Genomic DNA, 18,522 nt, shown 5'->3' on the forward strand with positions numbered 1-18,522 from the left:
TTCCTCCCCATGTGGGATCTATGTCCTTAATGTGTTGTACTATGTGAGTGAACAGTAAAACTAGTATTCAAACAGTACTTTATACTTTGTGTGTCTGGGTGCAATCTGTTGAAATCTTTACTTAGTATTACTAAATTGATCTTCTGTATATAATGATAATTAAAAATGAATCTTAATGAAGAATGGGATGGGAGAGGGAGTAGAAGATGGGATGGTTTGTGGGTGGGAGGGAGGTTATGGGGGGAAAAACTGCTATAATCCAAAAGTTGTACTTTTGAAATTTATATTTATTAAATAAAAGGTTAAAAAAAGAATATCTCCTGGATTATAAAAAATTTTAATGCTCAGCAGAGTTGAGGTGATTTTATAATGAACACCACATACCCACCACCTAAATTCCACCATCAACATTTTGCTACCCTTCATCACTATCAGTCTCTTCATTCCATTTCATTTTTTGGCGCGTTGTTTAAATATCAGTTAACTTCCTACAACAGTTTAATATTTCTTTAGTTTTTTCTTTTGAGGCAAAATTTACTTCGAGGTATGAATCTTAAGTATGTACTCTTAATAGACAGACTTGTGTAGCAAAAACTTTTGTCAAATTATAATTAATTTATCTGAGAGATGAAGCTCCCATCTGCTGGTTAACTCTCCACAGATGCCTGAAACAGCCAAGGCTAGGCCAGGGCCAATGCCAGGAGACAGGAATTCATTCAGTCTGAGTCTCCTACATGGGTGGCAGGAATGCAATTACTTGAGCCATCACCACTACCTCTCAGGGTGTGTATTATTAGCAGGAAACTATAGTCAAGAGTTTGGGCCAAGAATTGAACCCAAGCACTCAGCTATGGGCTGCAGGCATCTTAACCAGTAAATACCTGTTTCCTGGTGAACATTTTTATACAGCCACAAAATCTTTTTGTGGACGTATGTATTCATTTCTTTCTAGTAGAACTTCAGAGTCACGGAGTAAGTGTATGTTTTAATTTTATTTTAAAATAATCTACAGGGGCCGGCGCCGCGGCTCACTAGGCTAATCCTCTGCCTTGCAGCGCCGGCACACCGGGTTCTAGTCCCGGTCGGGGCGCCGGATTCTGTCCCTGTTGCCCCTCTTCCAGGCCAGCTCTCTGCTATGGCCAGGGAGTGCAGTGGAGGATGGCCCAAGTGCTTGGGCCCTGCACCCCATGGGAGACCAGGAGAAGTACCTGGCTCCTGGCTTCGGATCAGCGCGGTGCGCCGACCGCAGCACACCGGCCGCGGCGGCCATTGGAGGGTGAACCAATGGCAAAAGGAAGACCTTTCTCTCTCTCTCTCTCACTGTCCACTCTGCCTGTAAAAAAAAAAAAAAAAAACAAACTACAGGGGCCGGCACTGTGGTGCAGCAGGTTAATGCCCTGGCCTGAAGTGCCGGCATCCCATATGGGCACCGATTCAAGTTCCGGTTGCTCCTCTTCCGATCCAGCTCTCTGCCTTGGCCTGAGAAAACAGTAGAAGATGGCCCAAATCCTTGGGCCACTGCACCCTCATGGGAGACCTGAAAGAAGCTCCTGGCTTCTGGCTTCAGATTGGCACAGCTCTGGCCATTGCAGCCAACTGGGGAGTGAACCATCGGACGGAAGACCTCTCTCTCTCTCTCTCTCTCTCTCTCTCTCTCTGCCTCTCCTCTCTCTGTGTAACTCTTTCGAATAAATAAATAAATCTTTAAATAAAAAATAAAAAAACTACAAAACTATCAGACCTCTTTCCAAAGGTACATAGACAAAAAGGACGGGTGGATACATTGTGCTATAGTCGTGCTGTGCAGTTCTGTGGCATAGTTCAGATGAGGTAGATACAATCTTATCCCCAGGGCTGACTTCAGAAACATGTTTGCAAAAAGACAAAAGCACATTGTAGATGGAAACATCCAGTATGTTACCATTTATATAAAACTTAAAAAAAGTGAAACAAACATTACATGTGAATATGGGTACATAGTAACATAAAGTCTGCCTCACAGACATCCTGGATTACAGTACCTGCTGGGAGTAATGAACGGCATCACAGGGGCTCCTAATGGTCTTCGGCCCCCTGTCAAATTCTATTTCCTTGAGAACATCTGAAGCAAACTCAGTAAAATGTTAAGGTTACATGAAAATCTGAGTGGTGGATACATGTTCCATTACAAATGTTAATCTTTATGCTTTTCGGTTTTCTGGTTGCTGACTTTAAAAAAAAACTTTTTTGAGAGGCAGAGACAAGTGACAGAGATCTCCTATCTGCTGGTGTAGTCCCCAAATGCCTGCATGTCTGGAGAAGCTGGGAGCCAGGAAGTCAATCCAAGTCTCCCATGTTGGTGGCAAGGACCCCACCACTTGAGCCATCACCAGCTGTTTTCCAGGGTGTACATTAGCAGGAAGCTGAGTTAGGAGGAGAGCCGGGCATCAAACTCGTGCACTCCTATGTGGGACACAGGCATGGGTGTCTTAATTGCTGGGCCAACTGCCAGTCCCTTGTTGGTTTCTAAGGAGCGTCTCCTGACTGACTTACTCATTCTCCCCTGCCCCTCTCCTGTGGGCTACTGAGGCTGGACTGGCCCAGGATGCGAATGGCACCACTGTTCTCTCCCACCGCTGTGCCTCCTGGTCAGTGCTACCACAGCTCAGAAAGCTGTTAAGAGACTGGAGGTGGTTGCTGCAGACAAGGAACACCTTTGACCTCTGTTTGGTTCTGTTCTCTTAGTTACCAAGTCTTGGTCTGAGAGCCACACTTTTTTTTTTTTTTTTTTTTAAGACTTATTTATTTGAAAATCAGAGTTACACAGAGAGGAGAGGCAGAGAGAGAGAGGTCTTCCATTCAATGGTTCACTCCCCCAGTTGGCTGCAATGGCCAGAGCCAGGAGCTTCTTCCGGGTCTCCCACACAGGTACAGGGGCCCAATCTACTGCTTTCCCAGGCCATAGCAGAGAGCTGGATTGGACGTGGAGCAGCCGGGACTTGAACAGGTGCCCATATGGGGTGCTGTTACTACAGGTAGCAGCTTTACCTGCTACACCACAGCACCGGCCCCCACACCGTTTCCCTTCCCAGTTCTAAACCATGCTGGAAACGGAACCACACTCTGGGGAACATTGTGGTACAGTGGATTAAGTTTCTACTTGCAATGTCAGCATCCCTTAGCAGAGCTGGTTTAAGTTCTGGCTGCTGTACTTCTGATGCAGCTCCCTGCTCATGCAATTGGAGAAGCAGAAAGATAATGACCCAACTGCTTGTTCCCCTGCCACCCATGTAGGAGACCTGAGTGGAACTCTGGCTGTTGTGGCCATTTGAGAAGTGAACCAGCAGATGGAAGATCTCTATTTCTCCCTCTCTTTGTCACTGTGCCTTTCAAATAAATAAATATATCTTTTAAAAAAGTGAACTCAGGCCGGCAGTGCGGCATAGAAGGTCAAGCCTCCACGTGCAGTGCCAGCATCCTGTAAGGCTGCTCCATTTCCCATTCAGCTCCCTGCTGATGCAGCTGGGAGGGCAGCATAGGATGCTGTGGTGCTTGGGCCCCCGCATCCACGTGGGAGACCCAGGGAAAGTTCTTGGCTCCTGGCTTCAGCCTGGCCCAGTCCTGGCCATTGTCATTTGGGGAGTAAACCAGCAGGTGGAAGATCCAACCCCCCTCTCTGTATTTTTTTTTTAATGGAATCATATTTAAAATATTCAGTTTTAGGACCAGCGCTGTGGCGTAGCAGGTAAGGCTGCTGCCTGCAGTGCTGGCATTCCATATGGGCACTGATTCAAGTCCTGGCTGTTCCACTTCCAATCCAGCTCTCTGCTATGGCCTGGGAAAGCAGTAGAAGATGGCCCAGGTCCTTGGGCCCCTGCACCTGCATGGGAGACCCATAAGAAGCTCCTGCTCCTGTCTCCTGGCTTTGGATTGGTGCAGCTCCGGCTGTTGTGGCCATCTGGGGAGTGAGCCAGTGGATAGAAGACCTTTCTCTCTGCCTCTGCCTCTCTCTAACTCTGACTTTCAAGTAAGCAAATAAAATCTTTAAAAATATATTCAGTTTCATTGTTTTTTCTTCAGGGACTCTAACTATATTTGCATGATTTCATTTGCCTGTCTTTATCACTCCTTGTCTCATAGTTTTAAAAAATTTATATTTTATCTTCACTTCTCTGTTCTTTATGTCATCTGTCCCTTACAGCCTTTCCTCTTCTCCCCTGTGTGTGGGAGCTTGGTGTCATTTCTGAGGTGCCTTTAGACTTGTTTCCATGTCCTCTCTGAGTGCACCGGTTCCTGTTTTGTGTCCTCAGCTGCCCAGACCCCTCCGGTTGCCTGCCCAGCCCTTCCTTGCCTCCTCTGCTTCTGCTTTGTCATCTTCCTGCATAGCTGCCATTTCCTCATGACATTGAAAAACATTCATAATAGAAGATTGGGTTAGAATCTCCTGCTTTATGGCAGCATTTCTCTGGTGGGTTTCCTGTCTGCAGAGTTTCGTTCTTTTTCAGGTTTCTTCCTGGTAGTGACTTTTATGGATGTCTTTCTTAGGGGGTGTGTGTTTGAGTTCCAACTTTTTATCATTTATTTTTGGATGAACTGGGTTTTTCAAAACCCACAATGAGCAAGAGAGCCCTGTGATGGGAGCGAGGGGAGGTAGCTTTCCTCAGTTCTCAGATCAAGGGCTCCCTCCTCTGTTACTACAGGGTGGAAACTTGATCTTGACACAGTGCCCCATGCAGCTAGGCCTCCTCCAGCCTCTGGGTCACAGCTGGGCTGCAAGGGCTCCCAGCGCTTGCCCAGTGTCCCGGGGTCCCTCTCGGCTAAAATGGCTCAGGTGCCTGTGAGTCCTGTTGCCTACCCGATCTCTTGCTCCCTCTCCCTGTGTTCCTGCCCTCTTCCTTATTCACAGCAGCTCCCACTCTGGGTGCCTGCTTTCCTCCCTGGTTGAATTTCTGCGGGGCTCCTGTGCAGTCCTGCCATTGGCTGGGAGCACCTGCCCATTGCACTGCCTCTGGGGTGGTGACCCTGCCCAACACATGAAACCGGGGAACAGCCTTGTTTCACAGAAGTAGCAGTTGGCAGGCATTTCCCACCTTCATTCCTGTGACCCTGTGTGGCTTCCAGGAGCTGTGGAAAGACTGTGAACAATGCTGTCACTTTGCTTTTTTTTTTTTGACAGGCAGAGTCGACAGTGAGAGAGAGAGACAGAGAGAAAGGTCTTCCTTTGCCGTTGGTTCACCCTCCGATGGCTGCTGCGGCCGGCGCGCTGCGGCCGGCGCACCGTGCTGATCCGATGGCAGGAGCCAGGTACTTATCCTGGTCTCCCATGGGGTGCAGGGCCCAAGCACTTGGGCCATCCTCCACTGTACTCCCCGGCCACAGCAGAGAGCTGGCCTGGAAGAGGGGCAACAGGGACAGAATCCGGCGCCCCGACCGGGACTAGAACCCGGTGTGCCGGCGCCGCAAGGCGGAGGATTAGCCTAGTGAGCCGCGGTGCCGGCATCACTTTGCTTCTGATGGGCTGGTCGGGCTGCCCACAGCAGGCATTAAAGGCCTTCCGGAGCCTGACCCTGTGTCCCTGTGGGCTGTCTCTGAGCTCTCAGCTATGACTGCTGCTCCAGCTGAACTAAGGTGCACACCATCCCAGGACTCATCTTGCACAGTCCTGCCATTTGCCTGACTGTAGTGTGCACCTGTTCACAGCAGCTCTTGTGTTTGGTGATGCAGCATGTATGTCTCTCTTAAGCCCCTAACACACATACCTCTGGACAGAGCCTAACCCGCTGCCCACTGATAGGCTGCGAGTATATGCAAGCCCAGCTGGTGACTGTGGTTCCCCTTCCCGTGGCAACAGCCGTTGTTTGAGAGAAGCAATGGCTGAAGTCCTTCCTGAATCTTCCCTCCACTACAGCTAGCTGAGAGGTCTGCCCCCGTCTCTGGGTCCCTGTGGCAGAGCACGTTGATCTGGAGGAACACCATATCTGCAACATTAAAGCATACCCTGCTTCTGGGTCTACTCCCTACTAATGCAGCTGGGAAGGCAACAGATGGTGGCCCAAGTGCTTGGGCCTGTTACTCAAAGGTGGAGACACAGGTGAGTTCCAGGCTCCTGGCTTTGGCCTGATCCAACCCTGGGCATTTAGGAAATGAGCCAGCTCATGGAAGATCTGTCTCTACCTCTCTGCCTTTCAAATAAATAAATCTTTTAAAAATAAAGAATACGGCTGGGGCAGGTGTTTAGCCCAGCAGTTAAGACACCCGCATCTAGGGCTGGCATTGTGGCACAGTGAGTTAAGTCCTGGCTCCACCTTGCAGTTGCTAGTGACATAAGCCAGTTCATCACATTTTAGCTTAGGTTACTTTGAGTTGGTTTTGTCACATGTACCTGAAAGAATATGCTTTTATCTATTGTAGTACATACATGAGTTAGAGAGGTAGAGACAGAGAAAGAGGTCTTCCTGGTTCACTCCCCAGATGGCCACAATGGCCGGCTGCCCCGATCCAAAGCCAGGAGCGAGGAGCTTCTTCCGGGTCTCCCACGTGGGTGCAGGGACCCAAGGACTTAGGCCAGCATCTGCTGCTATCAAAGGCCATAGCAGAGAGCTGGATCGGAAGAGGAGCAGCCAGGATTAGAACTGGCACCCATATGGGATGCTGGCACTTCAGGCCAGGGCTTTAACCTGCTGTGCCATAGTGCCAACCCCGTGTAATTGTTTACTCATTTGTATTTCCCACTGAAAACTGTGTGTCCATTTCCTAGCATTCCTGGACAGTGTTAGGCAGTAAATAAAAGTTTCACTGGGGGACTGGTGGTGTGGCACAGCAGGTTAAGCTGCTGGCTTCAATGCCAGCATCCCATATGGGCACCAATTGAGTCTCAGCTGCTCCACTTCCAATCTGTCTCCCTACTAATGCACCAGGGAAAGCAGCAGAAAATGACCAGTTACTGGGTCTCTGCCACCCATGTGGGAGACCCAGATGGAGTTCCAGACTCCTGGATTTGGCCTGACCCAGCCCCAGTTGTTGCTGTTTGGGGAGTAAGTCAATGGATGGGAAATCTGTCTTTCAAATATATATATATATATATATATATATATATATATATATATATATAATGTATTTATTTGAAAGGCAGAGTTACAGAGAGGCAGAGAGAGAAAGATCTTCCATCCGCTGGTTCACTCCCCAAATGGCCACAACAGCTGGAGCTGGGCCGATTCGAAGCCAGGAGCTTCTTCCGGGTCTCCCACACTGGTGCAGGGGTCCAAGTACTTGGGCCATTGTCTACTGCTTTCTCAGGCCATAGCAGAGAGTTGGATCGGAAGTGGTGCAGCTGGAACTTGAACCAGCGCCTATATGGGATGCCGGTACTGCAGGCGGTGGCTTTACCCACTATGCCACAACTTCTGCTCCATAAATACATCTTTTAAAAAAAGTTTCACTGGAACGGTTTCTGCCTTTCCACATGCATCGTGTCACTCCAGATACTAGCCTGCCAGATCCTCCGTATGTAAAGTGTAGCCACGTGCATGCCCAGCAGGACACAGTATTGAAGAGCTTGCATCCTTCCCTCCCCTCGCTCCTTCACCAGAAGTGGTGTCCTCCTTGGAGTCCCCAGATCGCATTTAATCAGGTGCTGTCTGTTCATCCTGCCTTAAATTAGAGTTGGTTGCATTTCTCTTCAATGCGGCTGCAAATGCCAGAAAGCAAAGACCTAGCCCAGGATTTTAGTGTCTGAGTTGGTGAACACACAACCGAAGGCCTAAGGGGTCGTTAGAGGCTGGTAGAACATGATTGGTCGCAGGAGTTCTTTTGCTGCCTGAGACACGTGGTGAATTGAAAGGACCTGAGGAAGGGCCTGCGTTGTGGTGCAGCAGGTTAAGTTGCTGCTGGCAAAGCCAGCGTACTGTATGGAAGCACCAGCTCGAGTCCTGGCTGTTCCCCTTCGCATCCAGCTTCCCGCTGATGTGCCTGGGAAGACAGGAGAAGATGAACTGAGTGCATGGGCCCCTGCCACCCATGAGGGAGACCCAGATGGAGTTGCAGGCGCCTGACTTTGGCCTGGCTCAGACCTGGCTGTTGCAGCCATTTGAGGAGTGAACCAGTGGATGGAAGATCTGCTATGCTCTGCCTTTTAAATTGGAAAAAAAAAAAAAAAAAAAAGGGAAAAAGACCTGAGGAACAGGTACGGCTGAATTGTACTTCTCCTGAAGGCCAGAACGCTGTTTGGAAATCTAAGCCATAAGAATTGACCAAAGCTGTGATTTTCCCATAAGCTTCAATTTCTTGCTGCCTGGTAAAAGCTATTAACCTTTCCAAGCCAAGTGTTGGTAATGGGACTGAGGAAACAAGGTGAGCAAATCAGAGTGCACCGTGCCTCCAGTTCTGCAAAGGGGAAACAGCATGACTGGGAAAAGAGGCTGGGAGCACTGTGTTCAGCACTGTGTCTCAGAACCCTCCACTGGCCTCGGTATTTCCCCCTGGGTCTCCCCTATTTACTTAGGGATAGTCTGGCTGGTGCAACCTTTCTGGGAAAATGTAAGCCCCAGAAGGCCAGGAACGTGGTCTGTCTGTCTACTGCTGAACCTCCAGTACCTACAACAGTGCCTGGCCCCTCCTCCTGGGGCTGTGGTAGGTACTCTACAGTTGCTGGATTCATAGCCCTACTGTGGTGGATGCAGCTTATTTGCCTTTTATGTACCCTGCTAAAATTTGTGTATGTCCAGATTTCCATATCTGATACAGGTGTTAAAAGGATCTTTTCAAGTCCAAGTCCCATGTCAGGGACCTGCAATGTCTTATGAAAGGTATCTCTAGTGCCCAAAACAGGAGACACCTGGAAATATTTATGGAATGAATGATTTAATATTTGATTAGTAAAGTTTTAATTGAGCAAAGCAATGGAAATTAGCAGCTCAGGTTTAGTAAGAACTAAACTGTACTAGATTTAACCCCTGTGGAATTTATAAGCACTCACAAATGCCTGCCCACTGAGTATTGCAACAGCCCCTAAAGCTGCTTGGAGGAGTGAGCAGTGGCTCAGCAGAGAGGAAGGCTTGTCTGAGATTACAAAGCCTGCAGGTGGGGACTTGAACCCAAAGCCTGGCACCAGATCTTATGATCTTTCCACTTTTTCATGGATACCAATTCATATAAAACTCGGAGAACTGTCAACATTATAGAATCTTAGAATTGGAAGTGGTCTTAGTGCAAATTCCAAACCCTGTCCTCATTTTTCAAAAGAGGAAAAATAAGGTTCTAAGTTTCACAGGTTGTCCCCAGAGATATCCATCCAACTTAGGCAGCAGTCACACTGATGTGGTTTGTCACTTAATCATGCTCAGTGTGAGAGAAGGGGTTAAGTTTGGCAGACCGGCTGCCCTAAGCTATGGGTGCATCAGAGGCCCCTAAAGCCGGGCCCTGTATGACAGGAATGTGGCCCTCATGGAAGGAAGCTCAGTTTCTATTTCTGTCATCCATTTGTGCTGCTTCTTACCTTGCAGGTAAGGGGGAGGGGTATCTGGCCAGGGTTCCCTACTCTCTCCTCTATAGACAGCTTGATAAATGCTCTTGAGTTTGAAAGTTAATGAAGGGGCAGTCATTGTGGAGCAATGGGTTGCCACCGCTTGGGATTCCTGCATCCCATGTTGGAGTGCGGGTCTGAGGCTCTGCTACTCCACTTCTGATCCAGCTTCCTTCTTATGTAGCAGGTAATAGCTCAAGTGCTTGGGCCGTTGACACCCATTTGGGATACCCGGATAGAGTTCTCATCTCCTGACTTTAGCCTGGCCCAGCCTTAGCTGTTGTGGGCATTTAGGGGAATGAACTAGGTGATGGAAGATCTCTGTCTCCCTCCCTCCCTCCCTGTCACCCTGCCTTTCAAATAAATAAGTCTGTTTTTAAAAACAAAGTTAATAAAGTAATCACCCCAATTCACTCTCCATTTATTTACGGTTTTTATTTTTCATCCCACTCTTGAACCGTTAATAAGGCAGAGCCCAGTTTTCTCTCTTTTTTTTTTTTTTTTTTTTTCCTCCTAGTGTAAACCCCATACCTGCTAACTGGGAGTTCACAGCACACAGGATCTGATGTAACTTGCTTTCTGTCCAGTAGTAATGAGTTTCCCAGGCCTGCGAGGAAGAGAGATGCCATTGTTTGTCCTTACATCTCATTTTCTTTTGAGTCAAAAACCTGACAACAGGAAAAGCATACACCTAAAATTTACCCATAGAAGTAAACTTTTTAAAGCTATCACATAGCAAAAAAAAAAAAAGCCTGCTGATACTTCGTGCCAGCAAGAAGGTGAGGAAATGAATACTCAGCTGTTGCTGCTGTGAATGTGAGCGATGCAAAAAGCAGAGATCACACTGTCAATTTTGTTCCCTCAGCCCACGCAAATCAAGCTCCAGTTTGTAAGGCTATATGCTGAAGAAAATTCACTGGAGCTTTAATGTGTACTACCAAAAACCTAGACAATTTTGTGGTTTTGTTTGTTTTTGACTGGCAAAGTTAGACAGTGAGAGAGAGAGACAGAGAGAAAGGTCTTCCTTCCGTTGGTTCACCCCCCAGATGGCTGCTACTGCCAGCGCACTGCGCCGATCCGAAGCCAGGAGCCAGGTGCTTCCCCCTGGTCTCCCATGCGGGTGCAGGGCCCAAGCACCTGGGCCATCATCCACTGCCTTCCTGGGCCACAGCAGTGTTAAACAGTGTCATCTGTAATGTAAAGAATATGATTATCTTTAAAAGAATAAGTTGGGGGGGCTGGCACTGTGGCACAGCTGGTTAAAGCCCCAGCCTACAGCGCCAGCATCCCAAATGGGTACTGCTTCAAGTCCCAGGTGCTCCACTTCCAATCTAGCTCCCTGCTAATGCACTTAGGAAAGCAGCAGAGGATGGCCCAAGTCCTTGGGCCCCTGCACCCACATGGGAAACCTGGAAGAAGCTCCTGGCTCCTGGCTTTGGATTGGGTCAGTTCCAGGCATTGTGGCCATTTGGAGAGTGACCCAGCAGGTGGAAGACCCTTCTCTCTGTCTCTACCTCTCTCTGTAACTCTATCTTTGAAATAAATAAAATAAATCTTTTTAAAAAATGAGTTAAGATTACCTGTGTGGATTTGAAGAGCTGTCCTATGATATATTCACAAGTTAATCATTCAGATTACTATTAGTGGAATGGTCTTTGGGGGGGGGGAACCAGTAAATTTTTATAAATATACAGACATAATTTTTTTTAAAGATTCTATTTGAAAGGCAGAATTACAGAGAATCTGCTGTGCACTGACTCACTCCCCAAATGGCTGCAATGGCCAGGGCTAGGCTAGGCCAAAGACAGGAGCCTGGTCTTGTAAACAGGTAGCAGCAGCTCAAGTCCTTGGACCATCTTCTGCTGCCTTCCCAGGTCCATTAGCCGGGAGCTGGCTCAGATGTGGAGTAGCTGAGACTTGAACTGGTGCTCATATGGGGTGCCAAAGTTGCAGATGGTAGATTAACTCACTGCACCACAACACCAGTCCCAAGACGTAATTCTCTGAGTTTGGAAAAAGTGGTAGCAAAATATCACCTCTGCCATTAACATTTGTTCCCTTGAGGCTAGAATTAGGATGGGGAAAGAAGCACTGAGGTGTCTATGTGATTACAGCAAGTAAAAACTGTACTGTGAATTTTTAAAAAGATATCGTGATGGGCCAGTGCTGTGGCATAGCAGGTAAAGCCACCGCCTGCAGTGCCAGCATGCCATATGGGCATTGATTTGATTCCTGGCTGCTCCACTTCTGATCCAGCTCTCTGCTATGGCCTAGGAAAGCAGAAGATGGCCCAAGTCCTTGGACCCCTGCACCTGTGTGGGAGACCTGGAAGAAGCTCCTGGCTCCTGTCTTCTGACCAGCACAGCTCTGGCCGTTGGGGCCAACTGGGGAGTGAGCCAGCAGATGGAAGACTTCTCTCTGCCCCTCCTTCTCTCTGTAACTCTGACTTTCAAGTAAATAAATAAGTCTTTGGAAAAAGAAAAAAACTTCTACTTTAAAAAATAATAAAAAAAAATAAAAATGTAGTGTGAAATTGAAAGAATGGGTTTTATATAGATGAGCCACAATCTAGTTTGCATAATTTAAAGATTGCGAGTGTTTTGGTAACTGACTTCATCTCAGGCGTCATCTATCAAAGGGGAAGGATATCCACCTCATAGCGTTCAACCAAGGGAAATAAAGAACACAGAGTATGGAACACATTGTGATTCCTGTCTGTCTGTTTTTCCTTCTACATACAGAATTTGGAGTAGAATACTCAAACACATGCAAAATGCATTAGCCCTACAACTGGTATGTGTTCTCCTGATGTTCTCAACTTGGCCTTGACCTACCAAAAATGTGAATTAACCTCCCTCTGGAAAAAAAATATTCAGGAGATGATCTCTGTTTCCCGTCTTAATACTTATTAAAACAAAATATACAATGGTGCATTGGCCCTCCGGATGTTACCTGGTACCTTGGTTATTAGTAACGCAGCTGAGAGCAGGAAGGAAGGAACAACGTCTAAACAGATGCCCAGATGCCTAGAGTTCACGTTCTTGCTCGATCTCTTATGCCCGTGTTAGACAACTCACAGGATGCTTCTAAGAACAGGAAGCAGGGACAGGCATTTGCTGTATGGTTGGGATGTCTACATCCCGTAGCCAGGTGTCTGGCTTTGAGTCCTGGTTCTACTCCCAGTTCTACCTTCCTGCTAGTGCATGCCTTGGGGGCAGTGGATTATGGCTCAAGTAGTTGGGACCCTGTCACACATGTGGGGGACCTGAATTGAATTCCCAGCTTTGGCTTGGCACAGCCCTGAACATCATACGCATTTGGGGAGTGAATCAGCAGATGGAAGCTCTTTCTGCCTCTCAAATAAGTTTTAGGGCAAAAACTTAGGGAGCCAGTTAGTCTTGGGCCACACTCTTCTCACAATAAATAAAATGGTTCTTCATAATAATGATGCCGAATTATTGGGAGAAATTAATTCATTTTTCATATAATTTTTTAAAAAATATGCCATTAGCTCTTTAAAATTTTTAAAAATATTTATTTGTTTGAAAGAGTTAGGGAGAGACAGAGGTCTTCCACCCACTGGTTCACTCCCCAAATGGCCAAAATGGGGGAACTGGGCCCAGCCAAAGCCAGGGAGCAAGCTTCATTCGGTTTCCCACATGGGTGCAGGGGCCCAAGGACTTCAGCTGTCTTCTGCTGCTTCCCCAGGTGTGTTAGCAGGGAGCTAGATTGGAAGTGGCGCAGCCAGGGCTTGAATGGGTGTCCATGTGGGATGGCCAGTGTTGCAGGCCTTAGCTTTACCTGCTCTATCACGGTGCCAGCCCCTTTATTTTTCAAGATTTTATTTGAAAGGCAGAGATAGAGAGGGGGGAAAGAGAGAAATCTTGCATCTGGTGATTCACTCCCCAAATGGCCACACTGGCCAGGCTGAAGCCAGGAGCTCAGAACTCCATCCAGGTCTCCCATATGGGTGGCAGGGGCCCATGCACTTGGGCCATCTTCCACTGCTCTTCCCAGGAGCATCAGTAGAGAACTGGATCAGAAATTGAGCTGCCTGTATTCAAACTGGGGCTAATATGGGATTTTGCAGGTGTTAGCTTAACTTGTTGCACCACAACTTTTTAAAGAAAAATTTTCAAAGATTTGGGATGGCGAGGCAAAGGAAGAGAGAGAAAAAGAGAAAATTTATCCACTGATTCACTCTCCCAAATGGCAGCAACAGCTGGATCAGGCTGAAGCCTAGAGCCAGGAATTCAATCCAAGTCTCCCATGTGTTGTAAATACACTAGTATTGTTTTCAAAGATTTATTTATTGATCTGAAAGGCAGAGGGACGCAGAGAGAGGTCTTCCATCCATTGGTTCACTCCCCAAATGGCTGCAATGGCCAGGGCTAGGCCAGGCCAAAGCTTAAAGCCCGAGACTCCATCCTGATCTCCCACATGGGTGGCCCAAGGACTTGGGCCATCTTCCACTGCCTTCCCAGGTGCATTAGCAGAGAGCTGGATTGGCAGTGGAGCATCTGGGACTCAAACTGGCGCTTGTATAGGAAGCTGGTGCCACAAGCCATGGTCTTGTGTACTGCACCACAACGCTGGCCCCATCTGGTATTATTTCTGAGGAAAACTGATTCTAAATCTTCAAGTATATTCAGATTTGAGTTCAGCTGAGTATGCTGGTGCACACACAAGCTGTGAGCGTCTCTTCCCCGTGGTCTGCATATCCTAGGGGAGAGGGATGTCAGTGGACAGCAGTGCCTGCCGGAGAGGACCAAGGGCAGCAGTCTGACAGGCGTCCTTCGTCAGGACCCTTCCCCCATGTCATACGGCTCTTAATCATTGGAATTCTTTTTTTTTTGGGGGGGGGGATTTCTTTTCTAAGCAGCCCTCTTTAATTACAAAAATGGCCATAAAGTCACATTCACCGACAGTTGTGTGTGATCCAAGGGCAGCCGCTGCCTGATGGCACGTTTACACCCTTCCATCTGGTAAGCTTCTCCATGTTCTTCCAGCCTCCCCTTCGCTGTCAACATTACCCTCAAGGTGTGCACAGCAGGAACAGCACTGTCAATGTACAACTTTGTTTGGTTTTATTTTCGGTTGGCACTCGCGAAACATTTTTTTGGTGTCAGCTTTATTGGGACTTTTAACTGATAAACTCTTCCTGTGAGATAGTCTTCGCATTAGTGACCTGAAATCCAAAGTCTTCATCTGTAGGTTTGGTTTCAGTATCACTAAACCAGAGTATATGCCACATACTCTTGAAAATAAACTTTGATTTTGAAATCATTTTAGATTTATAGAAAGATTGCAAAGGGAGTATAAAGTCCCCACATGCCTTACCCCTATCTTCTACTGAAGTTGCATAACCGTGGCATATTTGTCAAAGGGAGAAATTGACAATGGTATAATTCGGTTGACTCAGGTCCATACTGGATTTCTCCAGTTTTCCCACTGATGACCATTTTTTCTGTTCTGGGGTTCCAGTTCAGGGTACTCCGTTGCATTCCGACTTCTTGTCTCTTGTCTGTGGCAGTTTTTGTCTTGTCTCTCATGGCCGTGAAAGCTTTAAGGAATACTGGTGTTCTCCAGAAGGCCCCTCAGCTTGAATTTGTCTGACAGCCAGGCTGTGGTTACCCATCAGGTCAATACTAAGCATTTTTTTAAAGTTTATTTATTTGTCGGGGCTGGTGCTGTGGCATAGTGGGTAAAGCCACTGCTTACAGTGCTGGCATCCCATGTGGGCACCTGTTTGATTCCAGGCTGTTCCACTTCTAATCCAACTCCTTGCTAATGTGCTTTGGAAAGTAGTGGAAGATGGCCCAAGTTGTGCCCCTGCACCAACATCGGAGACCCTGAAGAAGCTCTTGGCTCCTGTCTTCATCCTGGCACAGCCCTGGCCATTATAGCCATATGGATTGTGAACCAGCAGATGGATGATATTCTGTCTCTCTCTCTCCCTCCCTTTCTCCCTCCCTCTCTATAGCTCTGCCTTTCAAAAGAAAAAAAAAAAAAGTCGTTATCTATTTGGAAGGCAGAACAACCCAGAGAAATGGAGAGAGGGAGTTTGAAAGAGATCAAGAGATCTCCCATCCAATGGTTCACTTCCCAAATGCCCGCAGCAGCCAGTACTGACCAGGCTGACCTGGGAGCTGGGCATTCCATTTAGCTCCCCGATGTGAGTAGAATGTGGGTATCCCAGGTGGCAGCTTAACTCACTGGACTGCAACACCTGCCCAATGCTGACCTTTAAAAATGTTTTTTGAGACACAGAGAGCGCTCCCATCTATGGGTTTACTCCCCAAATCCCACAGCAGCTGGGGCATTGGGCTTGGGCTGAAGCTAGGAATACAATCCAGGTCTTTCATTTGGGTGACAGGAACCCAATCACTTGAACTACCTCCTCTGCCTGAGCAGGGATCTGGAGTCAGGATTTGAACCCAATTACTCCAATGTGGGATGTGGGTGGCTGGTGCTTCAACTACGAGGCCAAATCCCTCGCTAGGCATTTTTAATGTTGATTTGTCAACATCATTCCAATTCTTAGCAACTATGTTAATGGCATCCTGAAGACTGAAATTTCTCAGGAAGTCTCATTCCAAGGCTCTTGTACCTAGAACAGTTTTGGTGCTTTTGCTCTTTCATAATGGAAGGTAAAATTCCATGTTGGGGCCTACATTGTGGCACAGCAGGTTAAGCTGCCACCTACAATGCTGGCATCCCACATGGGTGCCTATTCGAGTTCCGGCTATTTCATTTCCAATCCAGCTCCCTGGAATGCACCTGGGAAAGTGGTGGAAGGTGGCCCAAGTGCTTGGGGCCCTGTACCCATGTGAGAGACTCAGAAGAAACTTCTGATTCCTAGCTTTGGTCTGGCCCAGCCCTGGCTGTTGTAGCCATTTGGGGTGTGAACCAGTGGATGGAAGATCGATCCTTTCTCTCCCTCTCTCCACTCTTTATCTCTCCCTCTGTCTCTCTCTGCAGCTTTGCCTTTCAAATGAAAATAAAATAAATCTTTGAAAAAAAATTCCATGTTGGCATCTCAAGAAATTCAGAATGGGCTATGGAATGCACTCTTAGGAACAGTGAAACATAGCACCCCTTCCCAGCCGGCTTCCCAGTGAGCTAACAGCCAGCCAGGGGGCTGTACCCAACTCCCTGTGTTGTATCTGTGTAGTGAAAAAAGGTCAGTCCTATGTACTGGAAAAACATCTTAGATGTTGCTCTATGCAGTCTCTGCCAATTTTTAAAAAAGTTTTATTTGAAAGGCAGAATTTGAAAGGGGAAAGGAAAAAGAGAGAGGAATGGGGGTGGGGGGAAGCAGGGGAGGGATCCGTCTTCCAACTGTTGGTTTTCTCTCCAAATGGTCGTAACAACCGGGGTTGGGCCAGGCTAAAGCCAAGAGCCACGAACTCCATCTGGGTCCTCACATGAGTGATAGAGCTCAATGACTTAGGCCATCTACTGCTGTTTTCCTAGGAGTATTAACAGGAAACTAGATTGGAAGTGGAGCAGTCAGGACTCAAACAGGGACATTTATTTGAAAGGCACACAGAGAGAGATCATTCATGTACTGGTTCACTCCTCAAATGTCCACAAAAGCCAGGGCTGGGCTCTGCTGCACTGCAGCCTGGAGCCCAGAACTCAGTCTGGGTATTCCATATGAGTGGCAGGGACCCAAGTACTTGAATCATCACCTGCATTCGCTGGAAGTGAATTGGAAGTGAAGTAGCCAGGACTTGAACCAGGCACAGCAATATGGATGCACGCATCCCAAGTGGCACCTTAACTGCTGTGCCTGATGCCCACCCCACAGTCACTGCCCACTGCATTAGAAGTGGCCAGCACCAGTGGCATGTGCTGTGGCACAGGGACACTTGCTGTCAGCCTGCAGTGCTCACGCATCAGCACTGCTAACGTGTCCCTGAGCCGCAGCACCAGGAGGGAGCTGTGGCATCAGTATTGTCATTGCTCCAGGTGGGCATTTTATGGGACTTTAGCAAGTGCATCAGTGTAATTTTCTGATGCTTCTTCCTTAGATTTTCCAGTTGGCTTTCGGATTATTTTATGCAGTGCTGCTTCAGTTTCTCTGGCTGGCCTGATGCTGTTCATGCACCTCAAGGTTCAGTCCTTCATGGTATAATCTAGATGTATTCTTTATTTTTTTAAGATTTACTTGAAGGGCAGGTAGAGTAAGGAGGATGGACACACACATACACAGAGTGAGAGGGAAAGAGACCCTCTGGTTAACCCTTTAAAATGGCCACAACAGCCAGGGCTGGGCCAGGCCAAAACCAGAGCCAAAAATTCCATGTGGGTCTCCCATGTGGGTAACATGGACCCAAGCACTTGGGCCATCATATGCTGCCTTTACAGGGACATTAGCAGGCAGCTGGATTGGAAGTGGAGGAGCTGGCAGTTGGGCCAGCGCTGTGGTAAAGGATGTGGGGTTACACTGTCGGGTTGTGCCCTGAGCCACACCATCAGCCCCTGCATTGCTATGCCTTCAGTTCTTGTTGAATCTACTCACACAGTAAAATAGTCAGTGTTTGTCCTGTCTGGTGTTTTCGTATTCTCATGAGTGAAGCCACAGTAAAGATAAGCCGTTCATGCTGTCTGTGGTGACAGTTCATCTTCAGCAAAATGGCCCATGGCCACAGCGGGTCCACACTTCTGTAATAACATCCCTGTGTGCTGTGTTAATGAGAGCTGCTGCTTTCTGCTTGTTACCCCTCCCTGTTACCCATGAGGATATCCGTGACTCTCTGTGACGTCTTCATGGTTACACAAGAACAAAAAAAGCAACAAAATCACAGCATGCAGCCAATAAGTTGGGAGGAATGTGGAGGTACAGCTGAGCCTTAGGTCAGTTCAAACCAGGGTTGGCTGCTTTTGTGCCAGGCTCGGGGAATAACTTTTGGTTTTAAGAGCTTCTCTGCAGGCTACTGTTAGCCTGAGATAGCCATGTAAAATTTCATTTGTGATTTCCATTTCATTATGACCTAATTCTTGAGTATCATTGTCAA

General features: G+C 47.6%; 1 protein-coding gene and 1 long non-coding RNA gene across 8 annotated transcripts in view; one reads left to right on the top strand and one right to left on the bottom strand.

The window, feature by feature from the left end:
* CCNE2 (cyclin E2) overlaps nucleotides 1–18,522 on the bottom strand; it is a 651,763-nt gene that overhangs the window by 23,983 nt on the left and 609,258 nt on the right. The gene's annotated exons all lie outside the window — the stretch shown is intronic.
* The window catches only part of LOC127490736 (uncharacterized), a 28,013-nt gene that overhangs the window by 8,075 nt on the left and 1,416 nt on the right, over nucleotides 1–18,522 (top strand). For 2 of the 4 annotated variants that reach the window (XR_016235827.1, XR_016235829.1), the window contains exon 4: nucleotides 11,774–12,038. The exons of the other annotated variants lie outside the window; for them this stretch is intronic. This is a non-coding gene — a long non-coding RNA (uncharacterized LOC127490736). Of the gene's footprint in view, nucleotides 1–11,773; nucleotides 12,039–18,522 lie in introns of those variants that run through there. 4 annotated transcript variants of the gene reach the window in all.

This window comes from Oryctolagus cuniculus, chromosome 6, assembly GCF_051225735.1.
Source record: "Oryctolagus cuniculus isolate XC-2025 breed Fujian yellow rabbit chromosome 6, ASM5122573v1, whole genome shotgun sequence".
NCBI classification, from domain to species: domain Eukaryota; kingdom Metazoa; phylum Chordata; class Mammalia; order Lagomorpha; family Leporidae; genus Oryctolagus; species Oryctolagus cuniculus.